The sequence below is a fragment of the Sus scrofa genome, chromosome 16 (genome assembly GCF_000003025.6).
Source record: "Sus scrofa isolate TJ Tabasco breed Duroc chromosome 16, Sscrofa11.1, whole genome shotgun sequence".
NCBI classification, from domain to species: Eukaryota; Metazoa; Chordata; class Mammalia; order Artiodactyla; family Suidae; genus Sus; species Sus scrofa.
In genome coordinates this window covers 48,462,221-48,475,382 of record NC_010458.4, presented here as the reverse complement: position 1 = coordinate 48,475,382, position 13,162 = coordinate 48,462,221, and the positions used below count along the sequence as shown (strand labels likewise).

At 47.9% G+C, this 13,162-nt stretch overlaps 1 protein-coding gene across 2 annotated transcripts in view; it reads right to left on the bottom strand.

Annotated features, from left to right (window-relative positions):
- The window catches only part of MAP1B (microtubule associated protein 1B), a 98,116-nt gene that overhangs the window by 26,071 nt on the left and 58,883 nt on the right, over window positions 1–13,162 (bottom strand). The window contains exon 1 of one of the 2 annotated variants that reach the window (XM_005672533.3): window positions 1,804–2,660. The exons of the other annotated variant lie outside the window; for it this stretch is intronic. The gene's annotated coding sequence lies outside the window, so the exon portion shown is untranslated. Of the gene's footprint in view, window positions 1–1,803; window positions 2,661–13,162 lie in introns of those variants that run through there. 2 annotated transcript variants of the gene reach the window in all.

The window sequence follows — 13,162 nt, the reverse complement described above, 5'->3', positions numbered from 1 at the left end:
GTGACGACAACCCACATGTCAGATAAACAAAACATGGAAAACTCATGCAATGGCATAGGATTGAGCCATAAAAATGAAGTTTTGATGCAGGCATGAATATGACTGGACCTTGAAAACACTATGTGAATGAAGCCAGACGCTAAAGAGCAAATACTGCGTGATTCCACTTACATGAACTATCTAGAAGAGGCAGATGCAGAGAGCAGATGAGAGAGGACCTAAGGCTGGGGGAGAGGGAATGAGGAGTCACTGCTTAACGGGTGCTGAGTTTCTCTTTGGGGTGTGAGACGGTTTTAGAAACAGCAATGATGCTGCACAACACTGTGGGTAATAATGCCACTGAATAATGGTTAATAGGGCAAGGTTTATATTTATATTTTACCAGAAATTTCAAAAATTAATAATGCAATGTATCAAAAGCCACTGAATAGCACACCCCAACTGGGTACACTGTATGGTATGTAAATTGAATCTCAACAAAGAGGTTAAGATAAAAAGAAAACAGCTTAGTTAGGGCTTTTTTCCATTCTGTTATCAAGGACCAGAAGTACTACAGAAACAGAACATGCTGAAATACTTACAACTATGGCACCGACAAGCCCACTCTCCTCCATTGTCTTATCTTTGCCAAGAGCTAATATTTACCAGTAAACCCCACATTCGAAATGGAAGAAGCCCAAACTAAACAGTCATGGTATCAGGCAGTGTCCCAAGCCCCTCACAAGTACTAATTCATTTAATCTCCAGAAGAGCTCTGGGACATAGGTACCATGATTGTCCCCTTTTCCTGTTGCGGACAGTGAAGCCTACAGAAGCAAACTAGCTGGCCCCAAGTCACACAACTAGGAAGTGGTCAAGACTTGACCCAGGCTCCTGAGTCCTCTGCTTCACTGCTCTACGGATGAGCATTTGGAAAAACAGACACAGCCCAATCATCAAATGCCAAGGGAGAGCTCAGGACAATCCAAGGAATAGGATCAGAGATGTGCTTAAAAGAAGCAAGAAGCCAGCAAGCATCAGGGGGAAAATATTGGCAAAAAGAAGAAGGGGGGGGGAAGCAAAGGTGGCAGAACACCCACATAAAAGACGATAAAATTAAGAGAAAGTGTGTGATGTTTTACTCCAAATGCCTAAAAACAAAGAAACTCCAAAACAGAACAATGTCACACAGTTTGAAGAGGCAAACGACTGAGGCTCAAGGAAAATAATTCAGCTAAACCATGGGAAAGAACATTCATTTATTCTGAATGCTCAAGCCTGTAATTTACTGGATGTGGCTTTTTGGCTTGGTTGTTTTCGCTTTTTGACAAGCATATGCATTTCAAGCTAAAGCAAAAGAACATCAGACTGAATAAGCAAATGAGAGAACGATAATCAGCAAAACAAAGAAAACCATCCCTTTTCTCAGTCCTCATCACTGGCCTCCTTGAAACAATGACATCAGGAGCTTCAAAGTCACTAAGTTGAAACAAAATGAAGCAAACAGTTAAAAACGAGGGAGAAATGAATGATGCTTTTCTTGACTGTGCTTTTGCTGTGACTGTTTTCAGCACACAAAGCCCCAGGCAAGACTGGCGATGGCCATAGTCTATAGACAGAGGAACACAGAATCAGCCCCTCCCCAGGGCTCCTTCCTTTCCTAAGTGATGTACACAAGGCCCAGGCCCTGCTAACTGCACAGGTCCAACACCTCCAAGCACAAGAGCCCAGAGCAGCCTGCGCTTTCGTCCCCAGCGCCCCCCTTCCCCCTGCAGACCTGCAGCGAGGACTCTGCTACCGAGGCCCCTGGAAGGGGGTTCTTACCATCCTCAAGAAGTTCCTGTCCTCTTTGGCTTCATCACTTGCAAACAAAACAAATGCCATGTGACAGCCGCTGGTTACCACTCCTTCCAAGCCAATTTTTGAACCTGCTGCTGGCTCAGGAATTCAACCAAGGATGTTTTTTCTGTCCATCTTTGGAAATACCGACAGCAGTGACACAGACATGCACAGAGATGCCATGGCTGCGCCTTCGACAAAAGCCTTTTTATAGGATCGGATTTGAATGAAGGAGGGGATTTAAAGAGAGAGAGAGAGAGAAGCTTCAAGCTCTTGTCACTGCCGGCTGCTGGCCAGATTCTCGCCCCAGACAACGATGAAGGGCTACGTAACCAAGGGCCAGGCCTTCCTGGCATCTGGCAAACCCAGTGCCTGCAAGAGGGGCCTGCACGCCGCGCCCCCACCCCCAGAACGCCAGTGGGATGCCAGCTCTCCTGGCGGCAGGCGGCTCTGGGCTCAGGCTGCTGGGACGCTCACGAAGTTGCATATTTGGGGAATGTTTCACACTGGGAAACGGGCCAGGCATTCTGAAGGGGAGGCCACCACCCTCGCCTGCAAAGGTCTCATTCAGTTGCTTCAGAAAAGAAGTTCCCAGGAAAGAAAGACAACGTGGTTGCAGCCTCTCCCTTTAGCACTATAGCCTGCATTCTCCAGAAACAGCTCACAGGGAAGCCAGGAGGCAGCCTACACGAATAGCTGTCTGCTCAGCACTGGTCAGGGGGAGGCAAAGGCGAGTGCTTGAGATGGGCTGACCTCGTCACTTACTGCTTTGATAAGAAATCGGCTTTGAGGGCTTCCCCACAACACTCACGGTAACTGTGAAGGCTTGATTCTGGGCGGCAGGGAGGGCGGGGGCAGGGGGCTCTTATGTGACAAAAGGGGGTCTGCTCCACCTTGGAATCAAAAGAGGAAGGCCCGAGGACCCTCTGAAGCACCACAGCCCTCGCACACAATGAGACTTTTGTCTGTGTGCTCCCAAAGGCTGTGCTTAGAACTCAACTAAGCCTGTATTCTTCAGTTATTGTTGGGCCTTTTTTTAATTATTGAAAATCTGACAGATTAATTCAATCTATGTGTCGCTGAAGGTTGGGCTGTTTTTGTGGTTTATGCTTTACTCTATCCAGGTGACTCTGAAATCTCTGAAAGCACAATGCTATTTTCTATTTAGGATGCCTATGGGGTATCTTCTCCACAGAGTTAAATAGTCACCTAAACACACACAGAGGCTCCCTCCCAGTTTCAGAAGGGGCCAACCATGCTGAAGGACACCCACAGTTGAGGCACAGCTACCACCAAGCCCCCTAAAACTCAGAGCCTTCTCGCCTGCACACAGCTGGCCCTTCTCCCCTCCACACGCCTCACACATCGGCCCAAGAACTCAGGCCTAGGAGGCTGCAGCATCTCTGCTGGGGCCAGAACAACACCAGCAATGGTCTCCGCCCAAGCCGGCAGGGCTTCATGAAACAGCCGAGCACACAGGAAGGCATGCTGGGCCCAGGCTGCAGAAGCCCTTGATGAAAATACTAACCAGTAATGAAAGCATCTGAATTGTCCTTAAGAGGATGATAACTGCACGTCCTGAGGATGAACATGTAATTTCTGTTTCCATTAATGATCACAACCCAGAACCTTAGCCCTACTATTTGCTTTTCCTGGAAAATGAACACTTGCAAGCATAATCTAGAAATGGATATTGAAGAATACAGGCACCTTCCACACCCATTCAGTAAGGAAGGGGTTAGATGAGGAGGGCCCGGGATCACTGAAAGGGATGGACCCGTAACCGGGACAGAGAGTCAAGGCCGGGAGCTCCGTGCGGGAGAAGAGCCCTCTGCCCGCCAGCCCCACCCTTTGCTCCGCCAGCTCCCGCCCCTGCCCTGTCTTCACCCACAAGTCCTCTGGCCCCCAGCCCTGGTGAAAACCAGAGTGGATTTTTTTTGGAAAAGGACTTTAATGTAGTCATTCAGCAGTAGAAAAAAAGTCCAGTGTGAAGAAGCAGACTTTTTAGGATTAGGGAGGCTTCTCGTCAGAAAGGGAAACACGTGGGATAAGAAGAGCTGGGGTTAGTGAGCCAGAAGTCAAGTTTGGTCGATCAAGAAAAGGCCACAAACACAGACCGTCCTGAGGTTAAAGTCTGTTTTCCTCGGGGAGAAAGGAAAGAGGGAGGAAAGAAAGAGAAAACGAAAGCAATGAGCGTTCTCCTACTCCTCCTCTTCACCGGAGTGGAGCCCTCTCACCTCCAGCCCCCACGTGCAAAAATCACTCCCCGGGGTAAGATTTAGCAAAGCGGATGCAAGCAAACAGTGACTGGTACTCCGCGGAAACCAAATATTAATTACAAACAGGTCTTCCAGCAGCTTTTGAGAACAGCTAGTTATTAGGAATGACACCCGGGCCTCCCTTCTGCAGGAATCCACGTAATGATGGAAAGCAAATGTGCTAAAGATGGGAGATGCTTGAAGAGAAGGGAGCAGTGTGGAGGGAGCGGGACGCCTGCATCTGCCAGGTTCTCTGGTGCATCTTCCTTTCTTCCAGTGCCCACAGAAGTCCCTCCACGCCCCAACTGAGGCCAGAGCATGGAGCGGGCAGGGGCCCCCGCCCCAGCCTGGTGGGGAGACGTGTCCTGGCTGCCTTCTCGGAGTGGGGGGACGGAGGAACATGCCAGGGGGCTGCACCAGCAGCAGGGGCCTGTTCCCAAGAGCTCCGCCGGTCCTCCCCAAGCTCCTGGCTCCTACCTCATCACTGCTCAGCACAAAAACTGAGACAGGAAAGGGGGTGGACGTGGGCCACGCAGTCACAGCACTTCTGCGAGGCCAAAGAAACAGATGTCTCTCCCAGGGGCCCCCTGCAGGAGGGCCCAGGAGACCACCTAACAGAAGCCCCCCTGGAATAAGATCACCTCAGACCCGAAGGAGAAAGTGACCACGGCGCAGGACAGACAACCCAGCCCCTCTTCCCTGCCCTGAAAAGTCAAAGGTGCCAGGAGGCTTGGTCTCTCCTGATTCCACGGTCACCAAAGGCCAAGAGCTTCAGTGGGGAACAGGAGTGCCAGCCGCCAGGGAGGCGACACGGACCCCCCTCCCCTCCCCAGGCAAGTAGCACTCCTATCACAGAGGCCCTAACATATCAAAATCAATCTTTATCAGCTCTTGGGGCTGTCACCCTGGGGCTGGGAATAGGACCCTTTCTAGGTCGGTGTCCCAGAGCCAAAGAACAGAGCAGGAAAGACAGCAGAAGCACAACCCAGCTCTGCAAGCTGGTTCTCAAACCAAAGATGTGGGAGCACCTTCCGTGTGCTTTGCATTATTCCACCTGGAGCAAAAAAAAAAAAAACACCTAAATAGGAGGCAGATAACATGGACCTGAGAGCAACAGACTCTTTGATCATCGGACAGCCCATCACCGCAACATAGCGATAAATCCTTCTGCAAGGAGAGGGCTGCCAAGTTGCCAAAGCATTTTATTTATTTATTTAGTCTTTTTAGGGCCACACCTGGGGGCACATGGATGTTCCAAGGCTAGGAGAATCAGAGCTGCAGCTTCCGGCCTATGCTACAGCCCCAGCAAAGCAGGATCCGAGCCGCATCTGGGACCTACACCACAGCTCATGACAACTCCGAATCCTGAACCCACTGATCAAGGCCAAGGATGGAAGCCAAGTCCTCACGGACACTAGTCGGTTTGCTCCCACTGAGCCAAGACTGGAGCTCTGTCAAAGCATTTTATCCTTTGAATGCTGGGGCCTTCTTTAATCCTCATAACTTTCTTATGAAATGATGGGAGCAAATATTCTTCTCCCCTCTCCAAGGACCACGTATCCGAGGTCTAATGACTTGCCCCAGAGCTCACAGACTCTACAGGAGAGCAGGACTTGGACCCATATCACACGCCATGTGGCCACTCGTGGCCAAGGCAGTGACACTATTCTTTTCTCCATCTCTTCCTGATCCACCCGGTCCAAAATAAAGGTTGGCAAGTTGCGACGCCAGGGTTCTCCTTTGTAAGAGGTAAACATGCAGCCTGGGTCAGCCGCTGGTCAACCAATGCCCGCTCGGCCAGTCCCTGAGCCCTCCGCCACACGCTGGCCTCCCTCACACACCCGAGGCCAATTCTCTCTTTGTTTCTGCTGAACAATCAGAGCCCAGTTCTCTCCCACCTTTCCCCTGACATTCCTGGAAATGGCATTTCTTTTCTTTGGAAATAATTTTGTGTGTTTGTTTCTGCATTTGTTTTAACTCTGATGTATGTTCCTGCATGTCAGGTCACTCTCCAAATGGTCAGTGTTTATTTCTCTCAGTGAACAAGAACTCAAATTCCATTATAAACAAGTTCAGGAGACCATAAATAATTTTTTTTAATCTAAATAAGTTGATCATCCTTTGGGAATTTTTTAAAGTACCTTTTGTGTTACAGAGAATATAGTTATTACAGAATTCGAATCTATACCTATTTTTGTCCTCTACATTTCCTAGGCTGGACTGTTTTTGTTTTTTGTTGTTTGGTTTGGTTTTTCATGCAACTGCAAGCTAGTCCTTCCACCCCATCCTTCTCTTGGGTCCTCTCCCATCTGTTTTCCTGACCTTCAGATGCCCAGATAAGCAAACAACCAAAGAGCCCAGACTTCCAAGGTGCCCCCCTTGTCCCAAACATGCTCAGGACACACAGACGCAGGCAGACCAAGTCTTCAGGTGGCAGGCAGTCACCCCCACTCCTGGGGGCACAGGGAGTCCCCTTTAGTATTTCCGTCCCATCCTGTTTCTGCTGCTCACTTAGGAGCACAGCTTGTGGGGAAACGGGATGCCGGGGACAGGAGGTCTGACCCTTTTTGCAGGGTTCTCAGGGCACCCTCTTTCTAAATTCTCACTTTGGGGTTTTTTCCTGTCTGATTCCATTCTCCTAAGTTCTCTTCTTCCCCTTTTTTCCACTTTCTTAAAAGCCTCAAGGCAGAGGGATGAGAATCTAGGCTCTCAAGGATCAGAAGTGGTTTACTGGTTTTACTGGTGACAGTAGCTGAAGGTGATAAGACAACCTGAAGACTGTTTCTTCAAAATGCACAGAGGCTACAATATTAAAAAAAAAAAAAAAAAAAAAAAAAAAAAGAGGCACACCTAGTGAAGGGCAATGTAGTAACCTGTCAAGGGAGCCAACTCCATTAAAAACAGATCAACATCTGTCTAGCACTTTACCATTTGCAAAACACTCTCCTCTGTGTTCCTACATCTAAACCTTGACGAGGGTACCTACCGTGTGCAGGGACCCTACCTACTGCGTATCAGCCTAAACCATACGATTGCCAACACCACTACTTAACTCAAAAATGACACTTTCCTATGATTCGACAATTAGACGTCACTTTCTTGAGACCAGATTAGGTGTGCGAGAATTTTTTTTTAATCTTACTGATCTTTTCTTGCCTTGATAAGGGGTGTTCTATGCCCTATTTCTTAAGATGAAGTGAATGACTTAGAGAATACACTTTTCTGAAATTCAATGTGGGCAAATGAGTGCTACCTCCATCAACTAGGGCTGAGATTAAAACACGAATAGGATACTTTCCCTCCCCTGAAGGGAAGAGTTTAGTGGGGACACTTGGAGTTCTGACAGCAACTAATTTGGGAAACGTTCACAAGTGGAGTCTGATACACAGCAGGAACTCACTCAATATTTGCTAAAGGAATGAATAAAAAAAAAAAGTGGCCAAGATATACTGGATATCTGCCCTGGGTCAGACATTGACCTAAGTTGTTTCTATGAAGTTATCAAACTTAATCTGCACATCAACCCTATGAGGAAATCATTATTCCCATTTTGTAGATGAGAAATATGGGGCCCAGGGCAATTAAGCAAGAGCCCAAAGGAGTATTAACGAAGGATGGAAACAGGGGTGGTTAGTGTCCAGAGCCCAGACTCAGCCCGGGCTGTCATGATTGACCCTGGTCATCTTTGAAAGCATTTGTCAGAAGGCTTTAGCCCACCCCAAGGGAGCTGTGGTTTTGGTGTCTGTGTTAGTTCTGTTTGCTCACGCGCTGCCCCATTCGGAAGGGGGAGGAGGAGCCGGCTGTGCATTTCCTCCTTCCACACGCGTGTTGTCCATCTGGGCTCAGGGCTCAGGCTGCCCAGGAGAGCACGCGCAGTCCAGACTGGACCTGGGTCTTCCCTCTCCTGGGCTGAAGGATGATTCTCGGCACACTGGGGCCAGAGCCTGATTCCTCTTTGCTTTCCGGTTCTTTGCCCTCAGTCCCGTGCCCTGACTGCTAAACCTCATCGCCAAGTTGCACTTTCAGCCTGGTCCTCAGCTTCTCTCAGTCAGAAGCTCTGCTCACATCTGACCGCCTCTGGAGCTCACCCTTTCCATTTGGAAAGATCTCTTCTTTAAACTTACGGCTCATAGCCAGTCTTTCATGGTCTCTGCTGCACCTCAATCCCTTGTTCTGACAAATGGCCCCAGAAGACCAACATCTTGGCTCATGTGTTTTCCTCCTTTGTTTACTCCCTTTCTTTTCTTTTTTAAATGTTTTTGTCTTTTTAGCGCCACACCACTGGCATATTTCCCAGGCTGGGGTCGCATCACAGCTAACAGCTGCCAGCCTGTACCACAGCCACAGCCACACCAGATCCAAGCTGCATCTGCGACCCACACTGCAGCTTGCAACAATGCCAGATCCCACTGAGCGAGGCCAGGGATTGAACCCGCATCCTCACAGACACTATGTTGGGTTCCTAACCTGCTGAGCCGTAAGGGGAACTCCTGCTCCTTTTCTTATTTTGAGTAAAGGTCTGCTCTCCATTATCCGGTCCGCTCTCTCTGTGTGGGTCCAACAGGCTACAGCGGGAGAAGCGTGTCAGGAGGTGTGTGTGTGTGGATATTTCACACGTGCGCTGAATTTGACCTCTGGTCACTCAGCCACCTCTTATCATTCCTTAAGTAATTAAAACCGAGCATCATTAGCAAGATTTCATCTTGATTTTATATTCAACTGAAAGGTCCTCACAGGGTCACTATCAATGAGACGCCATTCATTGCATGTGCCCACACCACCCCTAAGCTTCTTTGGGAGACTGTCGCTGAATGGCTACATCTGCAGACTTAGGAAAATTTCATGTAGGAAATGAGGAATACATTCAGGGCCGTATAATTAACATTTACCTAGCAGAGATTTGTTTTTGACACACTTCCCTCAAATCTGGCTGAGGGGCATTTCTGAAGCATTGATAAATGTATTCCGAACCAAGAGAGGCAGATCTCCTGAAAACAAAGTTCAAGCCCTGTGATGCAGAAGTGAGTCCAACAAGCAAATTCTATTCTCTTGCCCAGCTTCTAAGGAAGACTGAAATTCCTGTTTAGACAAGTTCAAAGAGGAAGGTAGGTAAACTAGGGGCTGGGAAAACTTGCTCTTAAGAAAATCTCCAGATTTTCATTTCAGTGAGACATCACAGGTTCTCATAAGAACATCAGCATGTACAAAATCATTTCCTACATTCCTACCTTGTATTATGCCCTACTAGTTGACTGTAATGTATTTATACCCTTGGACCAAATGCAATTTCTATATGTCTGCTAAGCAAAGTTCTTAGGTCTTTCACCTTCTTAGAAGGTCTCTCTGTTCTTTCACACACAAAAAAAAATAGTGTTAAGTTAGGAGAATGTTTTGTCCCAGTAAAAAATGCCAACAGGTAAGCTGGCTCTGGAGAAGAATGGACAAAATCAGGCTCCCAGAGCATCCTCTGCTGGAGCTCTGAGTATAATGGCAAGAACAGATTCTGCTCCAGAAAGCAACCCTGAACCACTTCTTTTGCAGTAGAAGCTGTCATTGGAGAAGCCAGAAAGGTGAGACACATTAAGGTTGCAGCAGGTATCACTAACTCGATTTAAACTCAGATCTCAGGAAATGCAAGGATTCAAAGTTAAGGGTTGGAAAGGCAGGAGCTGCAAACTCCTGGGCCTGCCTTAGCTCAAGCAAGGTCTCAGTGGAACAGCATGAGCTGGCCAGGCGGGGGCAGTGGGGTGGGCAGTGCCTGCTCTGCTTTCTTGAGGGTCAGCAGTGCAACAAGAGATGAATCTACCCATGTTCTACCTCCTTCAAGGACAAAGGACTCCAAAACCAAGGAATTGTGATGCGGGTCCTGAGCAGGATTTTTGACACTTGGGAATCCTTTCTAAAAGAGACCAAAACACTCTGCTACACTCCCAACTGTGAAGCTGGAGCCTAGGTCAGAGCCCGGTGCGAAGGTCAGGGCCTGGTGTATTGGGGCCGGGTGACAAGTGCATGAGGAGGTTCCTGGCTCTTCCCCAGTCTGGGTTTTGGAATCCTCAGTACAAGGTTATCCTACAGAAAGAGCCAAGTAGCAGTGGGGTTACTACACTCAGAGAGTCATGCTGCAAACATAATGAAGAAAAGGGACCGATATTCCTCCTGCCTCTAGACAAATCCAACACAATACTTTAAAGCCTGACTTTATTTTTTCCTTCTTCTTCTTTTTTGGACGCCCCGCAGCATATGGAGTTCCAGGGCCAAGGAATCAGATCTGAGCCACACTGGCGACCTTACAACATCACAGCTACCACAACACCAGATCCTTTAACCCACTGTGCCAGGGATTCAATCTGCATCCTGGTGCTACAGAGACACTGCCGATCCTATTGTGCCACCCTGGGAACTACAAACCTGACCTTTTTTCCATGAAGAGGTACCAGGACCCGCTGGTTATCTTCCCTTTTTCAGAGAAAACTCTTCTGGATCAGGCTCTGGATGTGGTTCTGGAAGCGGCTTCCTAACTGAAATCGGACCCAAATACCAGCCCCAGATGAAAAGGATGCCCTTTCTCTTACAATTTCAGGCTTCGCAAAAGGAATCTGCCCTCACACGACCAGGACGTGGGGGGAAATGGGCCAGAAGAGGATTTCTGTGTATAAATGGAGGCCTCCCCACACTGGCACTTCACTAAGTCCCTGGATTTTTTTGTTCGAGTAACTCAGTGTTTAATCCTGGGACAAAAATCTTTATAGGAATTTAAAAACATCTGAAAAAGAAGCTTAAATTTATGTCACTTTTTTCTTACAATTCTTAAAGGATATAAGCTGATGCTTTACTGTGTCTTTTTCTTTTTTATTTTCTTTTTTTTTTTTTTTTTTTTGGCTACACCTGTGACACCTGAAAGTGCTCAGGCCATGGATCAAACACGCACCTCAGCAGAGACAACCCTGGATCCTTATCCCGCTGCACCACAGGAGGAACTCCTAATGTGTTTTCTATACTGTTCTGGAAAATATCTAGATTGCCAATCAAATTCATTATTAAATGCCTTCAATGTAGCATATCTACAAAATTGCTTTAAAGAATCAATTACATTTTTTAATCATAAAAAATTAAGGGTTTGGGAGCTAAAAAATAGGTCCACTTACCAATACTTTAACCCTTGGGGTTTTGATATCAATGATGAAGAAAATATATTTCTCTTCCCTAGCTCATTTTTCCCATAGAAAATGTCTGTGCACTTTGATAAGCTTCATTAGAGAAACCATTACTTTAATACACTGGTCTGTTTTTATTTGATTTAAAAAATGACAGTCACCCAAGGGTATCTAATAGAACACTAGAGATACATGGTTTGACGTGTAAAAAAAAAAAATACTGATAGAGTCTTTCCTATTAATGGATAATTATTTAAGTAGGTTCAGTTTCACAGCCTCCTCAGTTTGCCACTGAGTCTTAAGGTCTACGGGGAGGTCTGCCTCTCTGGCCAGAAAAGTCAGAGGGAGGCCCAAGCTCACCCTTTCTCCTTAACATTTAATGGAAGCGATGGTAACTATTCTGCCATTGCAGCATGCTAACTTTATATTCTTCCCATTGTTTAAAAACATCCAACGAACAATGTTCAGACTATTAGGAGAGATGCTGCCAAGCATCATACATAGGAAATCAGACACTTGGGCTCGCTTAGTCTCCACAAGGTTGCATGGAAGGGGGAGGTGCTGATGGAGCAGAATGCTGGACCATGTTTATAAATTCAGACCCCCTATTCCCTTTGTTCCTCCTCTTTTAGGGGGAATGTCTCCATTTTGGCATTTCTGCCTGGCCCCTTTGGTTTCAAAGCTTTCCCACTGAGCATTTCCCGTGGAAGAAAAAAACCCAAGGAAATATAGCAATTAGCATACATTATGTGGCTGCACCAGACGAGCATACTCACAACACGTCTGTGTGACAGACAAGTCGGCCCTGTTTTGTCTTGTTTCCCGGACGGCCTGCCCTGCCATTTGCCAACTAGAGATGCCCGCCTCTTCCCCCTCCTCCACTTCCAGCCTCCCCAGCCGCTGCACAGCCCAGCCAGCCTTGGTGGCTCGAAGTATTTAATGAGTTTCTAATTCAGTTTTTGACTCTGGAAGCTGGCCAGCCACTGCTGCCTGGGGCTTGCGCTTCTCTTCCATGTTATCAGAGAACAGTTCCAGAGACAAGTCACGGCACTGTTGGTGTTCCAAGGCCTCACGAAATCACGAGGCCTTGCTGGCTGCAAATGAAGGAGCTAAAGGCAGTCGCCCCAGAGAACAGCGGGGTGGCGGTGGGGGTGGGATGGGGTGGAGAATGAGGGAGATACCCCGGGGTGCTTGGAAGCAGTTTCTAGGGAGTGAACACTGCTCTGTTATCACTGAGCCCTGGCCCAGCAGGAGAGGAGAACTAGCCCACCACCTGGAACACGCTGGGCCAAAATCACATGCTTTTCACACACAGGTGCCCATCATACAAGGACCTTGGAATGCACTCCACCAGTTCCAGGACCAGTTCTCTTCTCTCAGATGCTGGAAATGGGTCCCTAGGCTGCCCCTCCCCCTTGGGCTCTGGATCACAAAACAGCAGCGCTGATAGGACAGGGGTGTGGGGGGGCGCTGTATGAGCCACCGATGCTATGACTCTGGGAGGAAATGCCGAGAAAAGTGCTCTCAGCCTTCAAATGCTGGGTGGGACGTCATAAATTATGCAATTTTTACATCACAGTGATACAAACCATAGCTAGAGGGTTTCAACTCTTCTCCCCGATCTTTCTAGGTTTTGACATATGTTGTTCCCTTTGTCTAGAATAAGCGTCTCCTATTTACTTGGCTGCATCCTGTGTTCCTTCAGGTCCTGGAGACACAGTGCCACCTTGGGGGAGCCACCCTGGGGCAGTCTTCCCTGAGGGGCCCAGCCCCAGGGCAGCTGGGGCTCACTCCTCCTAAACGCCACACTAGCTGCCACGTGGTCAGTGCAGAGGCCCACTCTGATATCAAGAATCAGGATTCAGGATGGAATCCGGTGCTTTCTTTCAGATGGACACTTGGCATTTATTTATTATTCATCAGTGGAGATGA